The sequence below is a fragment of the Scyliorhinus torazame genome, chromosome 7 (assembly GCF_047496885.1).
Source record: "Scyliorhinus torazame isolate Kashiwa2021f chromosome 7, sScyTor2.1, whole genome shotgun sequence".
NCBI classification, from domain to species: Eukaryota; Metazoa; Chordata; class Chondrichthyes; order Carcharhiniformes; family Scyliorhinidae; genus Scyliorhinus; species Scyliorhinus torazame.
In genome coordinates this window covers 123,726,617-123,743,911 of record NC_092713.1, presented here as the reverse complement: position 1 = coordinate 123,743,911, position 17,295 = coordinate 123,726,617, and the positions used below count along the sequence as shown (strand labels likewise).

Sequence of the window (17,295 nt, the reverse complement as noted above, 5' to 3'; positions counted from 1 at the left end):
CGTCATGGGGTCAGTCGAGTTTGTTCTACTTAGTGCTTGCAGTGGAACTGATTGGACACGGTGAATGTGTTATCACAAGCAGCAATACTTCATCTCATCCTGCCGCCTGAATAATGCAAAGGGCTGCCTCTGCTTAAAAAGGAGTCTGTGCGGCAGTCAGACAGACAGACAGTTCCCTCAGGCTATCGACTTTCTCCCCCCCCCCCCCCCCGCACCACCAAACTCCACACGCCCCCTCCCCCCAAAAAACGTGATTTAAGGTTACTATGTGGTCTTTGAGCTGTTTTCATCAAACTTCAGAATGTTTCACTGATATATTTATTTGTCACTTAACAGAAATCACATAAAACGTCAAATCTTTTGGAGCTGTGCTGTGAAGCGATCTCAGAAGGCAAGTGTATCAAAAGAAATACTTACAGTTCAGATGCAGGAATAGACTCTATTTTATGAATTTTCTTCAAGCTGTACAGTGCCTCGTTTAGTTTTACTACAAGTTGGGAAGGGAGCAGGAAGTTCCATTAATTATACAAAGAAATATGCTTCAGTTTAAAGTCACTTGGTCAGGCACTTGTTTCCAGACATCCCAGTGCTCTAGTATTGCTTCTATCTGCTGTACTAAATTGAACTATATAATACCCATTTGAAAGACAGGGGAAATGTAGTCACGTGAAACACACACATGCACACCATTGGCTCAGCTGATAATCTTTAAACGAGACTTTTTTTCTTCCATTGGCCACATTAGAAGATTGAAGGCATGCGGATCCTCCCAGTACAAGCCTCTTTTTTTCCTAGAAGAATGACTGTGTGGGAGTTAGACTGACAGGGGAATTAGCTGGGAAAGGATCTCAAGCCATCATTAGACAGAGGTCAGAGGAGGAGGAGGAATGAGCAGCGTAACTGGTTTAACAGTGACTATCTTTTCACATTGTTGTTGGCTTGTGAAGGGCTAACCTGTGCTCCGGACAGAACGAGGGGTATTGATCAAATCAGTCCTAAACTCACTTCACTTCCAAATGGCAGAACACTCAATTGCAACCTCGATTAATTCTAATGAGATCCTGCATATAATCACTGTATTACAAAATATCATCTGCAAGCCAGGAGTCTTAAGTTTAAATTATTTTAAGATCATTGTTTTATGGGTTGAATTTGATCAATAATAATCGCTTATTGTCACAAGTAGGCTTCAATGAAGTTACTGTGAAAGGTCCCTAGTTGCCACATTCCGGCACCTGTTCGGGGAGGCTGGTATGAGAATCGAACCGTGCTGCTGGCCTGCCTTTGTCTGCTTTAAAAGCCAGCAACTTAGCCCAGTGTGCTAAACCAGCCCCTTGCCGCCATCCCCGGAACCTTGCATCCAACCCCACCAGCGCAAACCTATGATTGTCGCAAATCGGTGCCCACAGCGACATACCGTCCAATCCAAAGTGCTGTCTATACTGGTTCCGAATTCTCAATGCTGATACCACCACCGGAGGACCAAACCAGGGAGAACGGAAGGTGCACCAACAACAATGCCCTCAAGGTGGCCCCCCTACAGAAAGCCACCTCCATTCGTCCCCAAACTGACCCCTCCTCCTCCGCCGATTTCTTAACCATTGCAATGTTTGCTGCACAGTAGTAATTCAACAGGCTCGGCAATGCCAGCCCTTCCCCTCATCAATCCCTCTGCAGAAACGCCCTTCTCACCGGTGGAAACTCCCCCACCCACACAAATCTCAAAATCAGCCCATTCGCCTTTCTAAAGAAGGACTTGGGAACAAAAATGGGGAGGTTCTGAAATACAAACAGAAACTTTGGTAGCACAGCCATTTTCACCGTCTTGAGGGATGACACGGAGGCGCAGTGGTTAGCACTGCTGCCTCACGGCAAAGACAATGGCAGCACATCCCATCTCCTGAAATCCGCCTTCATTCCCTCCGCCAGCTACGTCAAGTTCAGTTATGCAGCTGGGCCCAACTCCGCCCATCTGTATCCCAAGATTGCGAATGTTTGCCCCCACCACCCGAAGTGGCAAATCCCCAAGCATCCTCTTCCTGTCCCTCAGCACTAATTGGGAACTCCTCGCTTTTTCCCATATTCAATTTATACCCTGAAAAGCAGCCAAGCTCACCCCACCAACCTAACTCCCAACCACTTCCGAGCAGGTGGCATGGTAGCACAGTGGTTCGCACCATTGCTTCACAGTGCCAAGGTCCCAGGTTCGAATCCCGCTTGGGTCACTGTCTGCGCGGAGTCTGCACATTCTCCCTGTGTCTGCACTGGTTTCCTCCGGGTGCTCCGGTTTCCTCCCACAAGTCCCAAAAGACGCTGTTCGGTGAATTGGACATTCTAAATTCACCCTCAGTGTACCCGAACAGGTGTCAAAATGTGGCGACGAGGGGCTTTGCACAGTAACTTCATTGCAGTGTTAATGTAAGCCTACTTGTGAAACTAATAAAGATTATTATTGGTAGAAAGTAAGAGGAATGGCAGGGAAGGGAGTGCAATGTTCCTCCTGCAGGATGTTTGAGGTGAGGGATGCAGTTAGTGTCCCTGCTGATTTTACCTGCAGGAAGTGCTGCCATCTCCAGCTCCTCCAAGACCGAGTTAGGGAACTGGAGCTGGAGTTGGAAGAACTTCGGATCATTCGGGAGGCAGAAGGGGTCATAGATAGCAGCTTCAGGGAATTAGTTACACCAAAGATTGGAGATAGGTGGGTAACTGTAAGAGGGACTGGGAAAAAGCAGTCAGTGCAGGGATCCCCTGCGGTCGTTCCCCTGAGAAACAAGTATACCGCTTTGGATACTTGTGGGGGGGGGGGACTTACCAGGGGTAAGCCATGGGGTACGGGCCTCTGGCACGGAGTCTGTCCCTGTTGCTCAGAAGGGAAGGGGGGAGAGGAGCAGAGCATTAGAAATTGGGGACTCGATAGTCAGGGGCACAGATAGGAGATTTTGTGGGAGCGTGAGAGACTCACGTTTGGTATGTTGCCTCCCAGGTGCAAGGGTACGTGATGTCTCGGATCGTGTTTTCCGGGTCCTTAGGGGGGAGGGGGAGCAGCCCCAAGTCGTGATCCACATTGGCACTAACGACATAGGTAGGAAAGGGGACAAGGATGTCAGGCAGGCTTTCAGGGAGCTAGGATGGAAGCTCAGAACTAGAACAAACAGAGTTGTTATCTCTGGGTTGTTGCCCGTGCCACGTGATAGTGAGATGAGGAATAGGGAGAGAGAGCATTTAAACACGTGGCTACAGGGATGGTGCAGGCGGGAGGGATTCAGATTTCTGGATAACTGGGGCTCTTTCTGGGGAAGGTGGGACCTCTACAGACAGGATGGTCTACATCTGAACCTGAGGGGCACAAATATCCTGGGGGGGAGATTTGTTAGTGCTCTTTGGGGGGGTTTAAACTAATGCAGCAGGGGCATGGGAACCTGGATTGTAGTTTTAGGGTAAGGGAGAATGAGAGTATAGAGGTCAGGAGCACAGATTTGACATCGCAGGAGGGGGCCAGTGTTCAGGTAGATGGTTTGAAGTGTGTCTACTTCAATGCCAGGAGTATATGAAACAAGGTAGGGGAACTGGCAGCATGGGTTGGTACCTGGGACTTCGATGTTGTGGCCATTTCGGAGACATGGATAGAGCAGGGACAGGAATGGATGTTGCAGGTTCCGGGGTTTAGGTGTTTTAGTAAGCTCAGAGAAGGAGGCAAAAGAGGGGGAGGTGTGGCGCTGCTAGTCAAGAGCAGTATTACGGTGGCGGAGAGGATGCTAGATGGGGACTCTTCTTCCGAGGTAGTATGGGCTGAAGTTAGAAACAGGAAAGGAGAGGTCACCCTGTTGGGAGTTTTTTATAGGCCTCCTAGTAGTTCTAGGGATGTAGAGGAAAGGATGGCGAAGATGATTCTGGATATGAGCGAAAGTAACAGGGTAGTTATTATGGGAGACTTTAACTTTCCAAATATTGACTGGAAAAGATATAGTTCGAGTACAATAGATGGGTCATTTTTTGTACAGTGTGTGCAGGAGGGTTTCCTGAAACAATATGTTGACAGGCCAACAAGAGGCGAGGCCACGTTGGATTTGGTTTTGGGTAATGAACGAGGCCAGGTGTTGGATTTGGAGGTAGGAGAGCACTTTGGGGACAGTGACCACAATTCGGTGACGTTTACGTTAATGATGGAAAGGGATAAGTATACACCGCAGGGCAAGAGTTATAGCTGGGGGAAGGGCAATTATGATGCCATTAGACGTGACTTGGGGGGATAAGGTGGAGAAGTAGGCTGCAAGTGTTGGGCACACTGGATAAGTGGGGCTTGTTCAAGGATCAGCTACTGCGTGTTCTTGATAAGTATGTACCGGTCAGACAGGGAGGAAGGCGTCGAGCGAGGGAACCGTGGTTTACCAAGGAAGTGGAATCTCTTGTTAAGAGGAAGAAGGAGGCCTATGTGAAGATGAAGTGTGAAGTTTCGGTTGGGGCGATGGATAGTTACAAGGTAGCGAGGAAGGATCTAAAGAGAGAGCTAAGACGAGCAAGGAGGGGACATGAGAAGTATTTGGCAGGAAGGATCAAGGAAAACCCAAAAGCTTTCTATAGGTATGTCAGGAATAAGCGAATGACTAGGGAAAGAGTAGGACCAGTCAAGGACAGGGATGGGAAATTGTGTGTGGAGTCTGAAGAGATAGGCGAGATACTAAATGAATATTTTTCGTCAGTATTCACTCAGGAAAAAGATAATGTTGTGGAGGAGAATGCTGAGCCCCAGGCTAATAGAATAGATGGCATTGAGGTACGTAGGGAAGAGGTGTTGGCAATTCTGGACAGGCTGAAAATAGATAAGTCCCCGGGACCTGATGGGATTTATCCTAGGATTCTCTGGGAGGCCAGGGAAGAGATTGCTGGACCTTTGGCTTTGATTTTTATGTCATCATTGGCTACAGGAATAGTGCCAGAGGACTGGAGGACAGCAAATGTGGTCCCTTTGTTCAAAAAGGGGAGCAGAGACAACCCCGGCAACTATAGACCGGTGAGCCTCACGTCTGTAGTGGGTAAAGTCTTGAAGGGGATTATAAGAGACAAGATTTATAATCATCTAGATAGGAATAATATGATCAGGGATAGTCAGCATGGCTTTGTGAAGGGTAGGTCATGCCTCACAAACCTTATTGAGTTCTTTGAGAAGGTGACTGAACAGGTAGACGAGGGTAGAGCAGTTGATGTGGTGTATATGGATTTCAGCAAAGCGTTTGATAAGGTTCCCCACGGTAGGCTATTGCAAAAAATACGGAGGCTGGGGATTGAGGGTGATTTAGAGATGTGGATCAGAAATTGGCTAGCTGAAAGAAGACAGAGGGTGGTGGTTGATGGGAAATGTTCAGAATGGAGTACAGTCACAAGTGGAGTACCACAAGGATCTGTTCTGGGGCCGTTGCTGTTTGTCATTTTTATCAATGACCTAGAGGAAGGCGCAGAAGGGTGGGTGAGTAAATTTGCAGACGATACTAAAGTCGGTGGTGTTGTTGATAGTGTGGAAGGATGTAGCAGATTACAGAGGGATATAGATAAGATGCAGAGCTGGGCTGAGAGGTGGCAAATGGAGTTTAATGTAGAGAAGTGTGAGGTGATTCACTTTGGAAGGAATAACAGAAATGCGGAATATTTGGCTAATGGTAAAGTTCTTGAAAGTGTGGATGAGCAGAGGGATCTAGGTGTCCATGTACATAGATCCCTGAAAGTTGCCACCCAGGTTGATAGGGTTGTGAAGAAGGCCTATGGAGTGTTGGCCTTTATTGGTAGAGGGATTGAGTTCCGGAGTCGGGAGGTCATGTTGCAGCTTTTCCCCAGGGTAGAGGGGTCAATTACTAGGGGGCATAGGTTTAAGGTGAGAGGGGCAAAGTTTAGAGTAGATGTACGAGGCAAGTTTTTTACGCAGAGGGTAGTGGGTGCCTGGAACTCACTACCGGAGGAGGTAGTGGAGGCAGGGACGATAGGGACATTTAAGGGGCATCTTGACAAATATATGAATAGAATGGGAATAGAAGGATACGGACCCAGGAAGTGTAGAAGATTGTAGTTTAGTCGGGCAGTATGGTCGGCGCGGGCTTGGAGGGCCGAAGGGCCTGTTCCTGTGCTGTACATTTCTTTGTTCTTTGTTCTGTACAGAACTCTGGTACGGCCGCATTTGGAGTATTGCGTACAGGTCTGGTCACCGCATTATAGGAAGGACGTGGAGGCTTTGGAACGGGTGCAGAGGAGATTTACCAGGATGTTGCCTGGTATGGAGGGAAAATCTTATGAGGAAAGGCTGATGGGCTTGAGGTTGTTTTCGTTGGAGAGAAGAAGGTTAAGAGGAGACTTAATAGAGGCATACAAAATGATCAGGGGGTTGGATAGGGTGGACAGTGAGAGCCTTCCCCCGCGGATGGATATGGCTGGCACGAGGGGACATAACTTTAAACTGAGGGGTAATAGATATAGGACAGAGGTCAGAGGTAGGTTCTTTACGCAAAGAGTAGTGAGGCCGTGGAATGCCCTACCTGCTACAGTAGTGAACTCGCCAACATTGAGGGCATTTAAAAGTTTATTGGATAAACATATGGATGATAATGGCATAGTGTAGGTTAGATGGCTTTTGTTTCGGTGCAACATCGTGGGCCGAAGGGCCTGTACTGCGCTGTATCGTTCTATGTTCTATGTTCTATTATTATTATGTACAATAGATGGTCATCTGCATACAGAAACACCCTGTGCTCGACCCTTCCCCGCTCAATTCCCCTTCACCCTGTTGACGCCTGAAGTGCCATTGCCAAAGGTTCCTTCACAGGGCAAAAAGCAATGGGGAGAGTGGGCACCCTTGCCTCGTCCCCCGGTGCAACGCTAAAACCTCTGAACTAATCTTGTTTGTCCAAACACTGGCCTTGGGTGCCTTGTACAGGAGCCGAACCCAATTCACAAACCCCTGCCCAAACCCGAACCGACCCAACACCTCCAATTGATACGCCCAGTCAACCCAATCGAATGTCTTTTCCATGTCCATTGCCACTACCACTTCCACTTCCCGACCCTCTGAGGGCATCATAATGACATTACGTAGCCTCCATACATTCCCAGAGCTGCCGCCCCTTTACAAACCGCATATGGTCCTCTCCTATCACACCCAGCAGACAATCCTCTATCCGTGACGCCAGCACCTTCGGCAACAACTTTATATCCACATTTATCAATGAAATCAGGCGGTGTTACAATCCACACTGGTCAGGGTCTTTATCCTTCTTTAAAATTAGCGATATAGAAGCCTTTGACAGCGTGGGGGGAGATCCCCCCCTCCCTGCCGCGCGCGCGTGCCCCCCCCCACTTACCATCGACTCATTGTACATCCCAACGAGCAGGGGCCCCAGCTCCAACCCAAACCTCTTATAAAACCCGACTGGAATCCATCCGGACTCGGGGCCTTCCCTGCATGCATCAAACCCACACATCGAACCCTCCCTCAACCCAATCGGGGCCCCCAATTCCTGTACCTTCGCCTCCTCAACTCTCGGGAACTCCAACCCATCCTAGAACCTCCACATTCCTTCATCCCCAACGAAGACTCCAAATCATATAACCTTCGTCAGAAAGCCTCAAAAACTCCATTCACCCCCTCTCATCCCAAATCCCTCCAATCTCTCTCGCCGCTGCCTGCTTCCTCAACTGATGCGCAAGTATCCTTATCACTTTCTTCTCAAACTCATAAACCACCCGCAGATCCATCCAGTGCGGACAGAGACTACAATCGCCGAATAGTCCAATCCAACCACTCCTGCCAGCAACGCGTCAGCGCGTTGTCTAACACACCGTTGTCTAACACAACATGTCTAACACGGTGGCACAGTAGTTAGCACTGTTGCTTCACGCCACCACAGATCTGGGTTGGGTCACTATCTGTGTGGAGTGTGCACGTTCTCCCCGTGTCTGCATGGGTTTCCTCCGTGTGCTCTAGTTTCCTCCCAGAAGTCCCGAAAGACGTTCGTGTGAGGTGAATTGGATATTCTGAATTCTCCCTCAAGTGTACCCGAATAGGCGCCATAGTGTGGCAACTAGGGGGTTTTCACAGTAACTTCATTGCAGTGTTAATGTAGGCCTATGTGTGACAATAAGAAAGATTAATATTATTACAAAGATATCAATCTGGGAGTACACCCGGTGCACTTGCGAAAAATCCAAAAACTCCTTCGACCTCGCCCTCACAAACTGGCCTGGGTCTGCCTCCCCCCATACGCTTCAATACCCCTATCAACTTATTCATTGTAGCCAAATCCCTCAGGGAGCTAGGACACGGCCATTCCAACCTGGGGTCCAGAATTGCGTTCCAATCTCCCACCATAACCAGCCGATGCATGACCAGGTCTGGAATCTTCCCTAAGACCTGCCTCAGAAAATCATCCCAATTTGGGGCATAAACATTCACTTGCTTCACAGACGCCCCCTCTAATTTTCCATTCACCATCACAAACATACCCCCAGGATCGGATACACTGCTACCAACCTCAAAGGCCACCCTCTTGTTAACCAGCACCGGCACCACCTTCGCATTCATATCCAGCCCTGAGAGGAATACCATCCCCACCCAACCCTTCTTCAACCTCGTCTGGTCCTCCAGCTTCATGTGCGTCTCCAGAAAAAACACGACGCCCGTCTTCAAACTCCTTCAATGTGCGAAAAAGTGCAACTGTTTAACCGGGCCATTTAAACTTGTACGTTCCATGTAATCACCCAGGTTGTGGGGGCTCCCTACTCCACTCCCTTGCCAGTCAGCCATACCCATTCCTCAGCCAGCTATCCCAGTTCACGCCTCGCTCCCCAAGATGTGCACCAGGACTCCTCTTAACCAACTGCGCCACATCAACAGCACACACATCAGAATCCCTCCCATCCCATCACTCCCCCATAAACAAAAACAAACCCAACCACTCCCCCCCCCCCACTCCACCTCCAGCTGCCCCCCCACTTCACTCCCATTAACTAGCCAACCAGCTGGCATAGTGGCCTCCGCTCGAGGCCTCCGGCTACCCCCTTCCCCACAACCAGAACAAACAGAAACGAAAGCACACTCACTCACCCATTCCACACTCATATTCATTGAATACACCAATCTGCCCATCGTGTGAACTCACATTCCCCACTCTAACATCTCCAAAGTTCGGTGTCCTCACACACCTCCAGTTTAGGTCTCTCATAAATTCACTCCCCTCCCCCAAATAAAACTCTAGATTCTGGGTACTGTAGCCACCTAAAGTGGCCAACTCCCGATTTAAAATGGCGAACGGCAAAGGCTGATGGGAAAGTCAGCCAACAAGACAAAAACCAGCAGCTGCAGGTTTGCTGTGTATTTACCTCTGCAAAACCCAGACAACATCGACACCAGTGACCATCAGCATAACAAAGTAGCAGCCATCTGCATACTGATGAGCAATCCCCGGGAACAATAAGTAACATTTTGACACACAAAGCAAAGCCAGACTCCTCGGCGCCAGCAGGAGCCAAAACAAAGGAGATGAACGAGCACCTCAAGACCGCCTGTTCAGATCAGACGGACTTGACCGGAACGGACTGACGGTGTACCGGCTCCCCCAGTTGGGTCTGCGACACCCTTTGGGATAGGTCCGGATGACCGGTAGTTGCAGCAAAAATTCGGGGACAGCCCATCGAATTTCTCTGGGACATAGGAGGGTCCCGCACCACAATAAATTCCTCCACCATGTTCCAAAAAGACACGTGGCCAACTACAGCCACTATCACCCTCAGCGGCTTTACAGGCCACTCACAGCAGGGACACATCACAGCCCCTGTACCCATTCAAATCGGTACCATCACCACCAAGCACCCTGTAGTTTTAGTTGACCTGCCCCACACAGCAGAGCACATTCTGGGAATCGATTTCATGAATTCCCATAATCTTCCATTCGATCCAATCAACCAGTGTGTCTGGAAAATGGCAAAATCCGCAAGAGCCCCCGCAACGCTCAACATAGGAGAGTACGCGAACAAAATTAGCGCAATAGATGAATTTTGTTTCAACCCAACCACGCTTAGTACGGACAAGCAGGTTAGGGCAGTTCTGCAAAAGAACAGGGCAGCATTCGTGACCCACAAGCACGACTGTGGACGGATGACTGGCTCCGTACAAATAACAGGACCTGACCCTAGACCCCAAAAACAGTATGGATTTCCCCAAGAGGCAGAGGGAGACATCTCCAAGGTAATAGAAAGCTTATTAGAACAGGGCATACTTAGATCAGTAGCCTCCACTAATAATGCCCCGATTTGGCCAGTGAGAAAGCCCGATGGATTATGGCGACTGACCATCGATTACCGGGAACTCAACAAAATCACCCCTGCAGCAGCCCCCACAGTAGCAACAAGTCCCGAGACCATGCTCAAGCAGGGAATCAATTCCCGATTCTTTACGGTTTTGGACGTCAGGAATGGATTCTGGTCCATTCCATTGGCAAAGGCGTGCCAGTACAAATTTGCCTTCACCTTTAAAGCACAGCAGTACACGTGGACATGGGTTCCACAACTCCCCCTCCATTTTCCACCAACAGCTGGCAAATGGTTTAGCCAAATTCTCTCGCCCCGAATGTCTGGTTCAGTACGGAGACGACCTACTACTGCAGACAGACACCAAGGAAGAGCACATTGAGCTCCTGTCCGAACTCCTGGAACTCTTACACTCAATCGGTTGTAAAGTCAACCCTAAAAAGGCCCAGATTTTGGAAGAAATGGTGATATATTTGGGAACAATTATCACACATGGTAAATGCGAGATCGAGCATAAAAGGATTGACTCTATTGCTAAATTGCCCCTTCCCCAGAACGTTTCAGCCCTCCGGTCATTTTTAGGACTGGTTGGCTACTGCCGAAACCACATTGACGGTTTCGCCAGCAAGGCAGCACCCCTCACAGACCTCCTAAAGAAAGGGGCCCCCTGGGAATGACTTCCGCAGCATACGGATGCTGTGGACTCTTTAAAACAGGCACTCACAGTAGCCCCCGCACCACAAGTTCCAGACCCGCTTTCCCCTTACGCCATAGAGGTAGCGACCACAGACTGCACCCTTTCGGCCTTACTCCTCCAGGAACAGCACGACCAGTTAAGGCCCGTAGCTTACGCCTCCAGAATTTTAGATGCTGTGGAGCAGGGATTTTCAGCCTGTGAGAGGCACCTTCTCGCAGTATTTTGGGCAGTGCAGTATTTTTCATATATTACCAGACTGAACCCCATCACAATTCTCACCGAACACACCCCCACCCAACTTTTACTGGATGGACGACTCAAGGACGGTACAGTAAGCCAGATTATAGCAGCTAGATGGACCCTTCACTTGCAGGGACGGGACATCACTGTTAAAAGGACAAAGACGCACACCTTTTAGTCGACAACTTACAGTACCCCGGAACCCCAATGAATGTGAGATTATCTCTCCACACCACAACACAGGCCCCTTTATTGCTAAAACACCCCCCAGAAAGATAGGCAGTTCAACCCAGAGCCCCCAGCACACAGACACGTGTGAGCCCATAAAGATCTATGTGGATGGATCTTCCACAGTCTTGGATGGGAAGCGCATAACAGGTTGCAGTATCTATGTCGAGAACGCGCAGGGACGCGCCCTTGAGGAAATATCGTTAAAACTTCCAGGCCACTTAGACGCGCAAGCAGCAGAGCTTGCGGCCATCGCGTATATAATGGAACACCCAGATTCCTTCCCCAGCACAGCAGACATATATTCGGACAGCCTCTATGTCTGCAACAGCCTCACGGAATTTCTGTCCCTGTGGAAAGCAACAAGATTTGTTTCCGCAGACGGAAAACCCCTCCCCTCAGCCCCATTGCTCCGTCATATTTTACAGAGAGCCCAGAACAGAACTTTTGGGATAATCAAAGTTCGCAGTCAACCCCCCCTGGAAATGTAAAAGCCGACGCACTGGCTAAAGCAGGTTCCAGACGTGGATATTTTTGGATACCCCCCAAAAGCGCACCAGTGAGTGCAGTTCAGGTCTCACAGACAAAGATCGAGGATCTATTGGAGGCCCAGAAGCAGGACGGCAATCTCAGGGAGATTGTAAAAGGAAAATATCCAGCACCCTATGAGAGGTTCAAAAATGCACTGACCACACATGACGGTGTGGTGTTAAAAGACACCCTTTCTGTGGTTCCTGAACAGGACAGGAATCAACTGATTTGTTTGTTCCATGATGGTCATGGACATCAGGGAATCGATCCCACTACAGCCCATCTCAAGCAGCTTTGGTGGTGGCCGAATTTAACGGATGATGTAAATCACTACATCGAGAATTTTCTTATCTGTGCCCAGAATAATCCGGACAGATATGCCAAAAAGGCTCAACTCAGCCACACCCAACCCGTTAATGGCCCCTGGACTAACCTCCAGATCAATTTTATAGGACCATTGCCCCCTTGCAGGAATGGCTATAAATATATACTTGTGGTAATTGACACATTTACGAAATGGGTGGAAGCATTTCCAGCCCGCACAAACACTGCAAAAACCACAGCCAAGATTTTGACCCACCACATCTTTACAAGATAGGGACTCCCCCGCAGCATTGAATCAGACCAAGGTTCCCATTTTACGGGATGTGTCATGCAGAACGTCCTCACGATATTTGGCATCACCCAAAAATTCCACATAGCATACCAGCCACAGTCGAGTGGGATCGTGGAGCGCATGAATCGGACCCTAAAATCCACCCTCAGAAAAAACCCTCCAGCAGAACAACACCACTTGGGACTCGGTTCTCCCTTTTGCGCTGATGTTTTTGCGTAATACAATTTCTACTTCCACAGGTTACACCCCACACACCCTCACGACCGGACACCCCATGAAAGGCACAGAATATTTATTAGGTTTAGACCTGACCAGCCCCGAAGTGACGGCCCTCACACATGAGAAAGCAATAGAGCAATTAGTTGAAAATGTTAAAACGGCTCAGCTAGCAGCCGCAGTAAAATTGGGCACCAGAAAGAAACAGAGCAAGGCTTGTTTCGACAAGACAGTGCATGCGACTGAGTACAGTATAGGACAGCAAGTCATGCTCTCCGTATATAACCCCAGCACATTTCTGTCACCAAAATGTTCGGGTCCGTACTCCATTGCGGACAAAGTAAGCCCTTCCATATATAAAATAAAGTATCCCAACGGTAAGACTGCGTGGTTCCATATTAACCAGCTGAAGGCATATGGAACACAGTCTAACCACGCACACCACATCATGCTCGACGCAGCACACCACGCCCCGCCCACAGCCAACGTAACCCTACCCTCCCCAACACGTCCAGCCCAGCCACAGACTCAACCTCGACTCCACCCCCGAAATATACACTCTGCCCCAGAACAGCCACAGACAGCAGCAGCAGAGACAGCAACTGTGACTCGGGCGATAGCCACAGCACGCCTCCCTACTATCCCCATGCAACAGGACCCACACCCAGCGATTCCGACTACGATCCGAGTGATCCCTTCATGATCACTTTCCTAAATAAACCCCACCACCGACCACCGAACTACACTGCCGACCCCGATTCCGTCCCCACACAGCTAGACACCAACTATTGGCACCGAAATAACTCGTTCCGACTCGTCCGCAACGACGAGAGCAACCCCACCTCACACCATGCAGCCCTTTCAGCCCTGATACACTTAAGAGTTTGGCACCCGGGAGAAGATGATGACCTTGGGTCTGACTCCCAAACCGAGAACCCCTTTGCGACCCTGTTCGCAATCGAGAACCCCTTTGCGACCCTGTTCGCAACCGAGAACTGAGGTGTCCAGATGATGTTTTAAAAGGAACCGTTTGGGAGAAGTGGTGCCCATTCTGATGGAACCTGCAGCATGTTTTATGTTGTTTGTAAGTTTGTTAAATGTTGTATGTCAGACAGGAAAACATTTTTTCACGGCCCCACGCCTTTTCGGCCGAAACCTCTGAGGACTTGCCCACAGAGATTTGCTATTGGCCAGACGCTAGTTCAGTGGAACTAGTTTGTCTGCAGACACTTGTTAAGGTCCCAGACGCCAGTTCAGCGGAACTCGTCTGTCGACAGATACCACACGCCCGTTCATAACTGTCCTTCTGGTTCGAAGGAAAGAACCACTACGGCAGCCCCACCACGATGACTACATTTCTTGCCCGTTCTTGTCGGTTGCTCAGGCAGTGGAGAAACGGCTTGGGACCCGCCCTGCCTGGGAACCCCCTCTCTGGTCAACTACGCTCGGGTAAGGGAGACACGGCATTGGTAGCCGTCCTACCCGGGGACTCCATCCAACTCTTACCCGTCGCGGCCCATACGCACCTCATTTTGGAAATTTTAGTTCAAAAAGTTTTGTTTTGTTTCAGGTAACCCTTAGGTTGCCAACCACATGCTATTTACATCCTGAAACATTTGGATGGTAAATTGCACAGTCTGCGAGACGGCTCGCACTGGTTCATTATTTGGAAGTGTGTCTTGTCCTAAAATTCGGTTTTTGAAAAAAAAAATGAGGGAGTCACACATAGTGACCAATTATAAAGGGAGTAATTGGCACTAACAGACAGACAGACTATCGTACGAGATGTTAAACCGAGATAGTTACAGACACTATGCTTGTTTCCACAGAACTCCAGAAGCTCCAGGACCGGAGAAGAAAAGAAAAGAGAAGAGCCATGAGGACTTCCTCCACATGGATCATCATCATAATAATGGACATTCGGTTGCGAGTGAACGCGAACCCCATGACTTCAAGCCCCCCCAGCCGTTAATGTTTCACTGCCACTTTCTCCCTCAACCTCATTTGGCTGTCTGCCACGAGCACCATCTCTGCCTCCAATGAGGCCAGCTGGTCCTAATGCTCCCCCATCAATGACTCCACCTTCTGGAGTGCCAGACCCTGTGCCTTCAGCCTCCGCTCCACTTTCTCAATAGAATCATAGAATCATAGAATTTACAGTGCAGAAGGAGGCCATTCGGCCCATCGAGTCTGCACCGGCTCTTTGAAAGAGCACCCTACCCAAGCCTCCACCCTATCCCCATAACCCAGTAACCCCACCCAACACTAAGGGCAATTTAGCATGGCCAATCCACCTAACCTGCACATCTTTGGACTGTGGGAGGAAACCGGAACACCCGGAGGAAACCCACGCACACACGGGGAGAACGTGCAGACTCCACACAGACAGTGACCCAAGCCGGGAATCGAACCCTGGGACCCTGGAGCTGTGAAGCAATTGTGCTAACCACCATGCTACCGTGCTGCCCTAAGATGTCCTAAGCAGCTCAACCACCTTTTGCCAGGTTCTCTGAGGCTTCCTTCCTCTGCTGCTGGAACTTAAGAGTTCAAAATGTTCACAAGCTGTTCAGTAGATCACTGGGTGGGCAACAATGCTCCAGCACCCTCTGCCATCCTTTCCTGTGTCGCACCTCGAATATGCTCTCGGTCAAGCTGCTGCCCCTTACTTGTTACAATCAGCGTCTGGTAAGCCATAAAAAGCCCCACCGGTGGAGTATTGCAATCACCCAGTGCTCATGCACTTCACACCAACAAACAGCCCTTAAATCAGGTGGGGAAGGACCAACAAATTCCACCTCGAGCAGGAGCTGCCAAATGTGCGACCACTCACTCCATGTCTGCCACCGGAAGTCCGCCGGGTTTAGATGTTTTAAAGCAGTTTTTTGAAATGGAGGGGGGTGGTTAAGGGGGTGGATGTGGGGAAGGACTGGTTTGTGGTACAAGATTAAGAGTAGGCTGGGGTAGGGAGGGCTTTCTGTAAATATAACTTGCATTTTGCCCCAGGTGAGGGTCACCCCGGTAGCAGAGATGCTGGTTAACGGAAGGGGACTGGGGGAGAATGCCGCAGCTGGTTATTGGGGGAAGGGAGGTTTGTTTTCTGTGTGGGTTGGGATAACGAGGCAATGGTTTTTGGGTTTTCTTTATTGAGGTGGGGGAGGGGAGGGACTGGTGGAGGGGGAAGGATGGTCTTTTGTTTTATTCATTCATGGAATGTGGGTGTCGCAGGCTGTGCCAGCATTTATTGTCCGAGACCAGCATTTATTGCCCATCCCTAATTGCCCTTGAGGGGGCAGTTTAGAGTCAACCACATTGCTGTGGGTCTGGAGTCACATGTAGGACAGACCAGGTAAGGATGGCAGATTTCCTTCCCGAAAGGGCATTAGTGGACCGTTGGTTTTTACGATAATCGACATTGGTTTCATTGACTTTTCATTCAGATTTTTATAACTTTCACCATCTGCAGTGGCGGGAATCGAACCTGGGTCCCCAGAGTATTACCCTGGGTTTCTGGTTTACTGGTCCAGTGACAATACCACTATGCCACTGTCGTGTTAGGTATACTGGTCTAACACTGGCTGCCACTGGATGCAGCTTAGATCAGAAAGATACTCCAGACCTTGAAGTTAGTTCAATCAGGTTTATTAAACTAATAGCACAGTTAGCACAGTTCTCTGTGAGTTCGACTCTGCTAACTTAAGCATGGTTACTCTATCTAACTGGACCAAACTAGCTCTTAGCCGCGTGGTGGAGGTGTGAGATTGTAACAACACCCTTGATTGACTCTCTGGATGTTCATCAGTGGAAAGAGGCGGAGTGTGAGTGCCTCGTGTCTTTTATAGTCAGATCCCACCCCTGAGTGTCCTGCCTGCTTATTGGCCATGTCCTGTTCTCTGTGTCCATTAGCTGCTTGTCTGTATATCATTATGTGTGTGTCTGCCTATCATGACAGCCACTGCCTCTGTGAGGGGGTGGAAGAATGTGGATGGGGGAAAGGGGTGGGGTTGGGGGGAAGGGAGGGGAGGGAAGGGGTGGGCTGCAGACGGTGAAGATATCTTTGTTGAGCTGCAGGGTGGAGGGAGATGGCCATCTTAGGTGGGCCTGGAATCTGGGCGAGGCAGGGCCACATGGGATTCCCTTAAGACTAGGATATAGCTGATCGGGGGGACCGTGAAGACCCCAACCAGACTGGTTACATGGAATGTGAGGGCATTGAATGGCCAATCTCAGGTGTTCGCCCATTTAAAGAGATTGAAGGCAGATGTGATTTCCTTACCAGAGACTCACCTAAGGAGTAGGGATCAATCGAGGTTGAGGAAGGGTGGGTGGGGCAAATGTTACATTCTGGATTTGACGTGAACCACAGTGCTTATTAATAAGAGGGTGACCTTTTCAGTGGGTAATATAGTGGGAGGTCCAAGGGGAAGATACGTGGTGGTGAGTGGAAGGTTGGAGGGGCCCCCTGTGGTTTTAGTCAATGTGT

At 49.5% G+C, this 17,295-nt stretch overlaps 1 long non-coding RNA gene across 3 annotated transcripts in view; it reads right to left on the bottom strand.

Annotated features, from left to right (window-relative positions):
- Positions 1–607, bottom strand: part of LOC140426540 (uncharacterized) — a 248,442-nt gene extending 247,835 nt beyond the window's left edge. For all 3 annotated transcript variants that reach the window (XR_011948223.1, XR_011948224.1, XR_011948222.1), the window contains exon 1: positions 418–607. This is a non-coding gene — a long non-coding RNA (uncharacterized lncRNA). The remainder of the gene's footprint in view (positions 1–417) is intronic.
- Between the last annotated feature and the right edge of the window lie 16,688 nt (positions 608–17,295).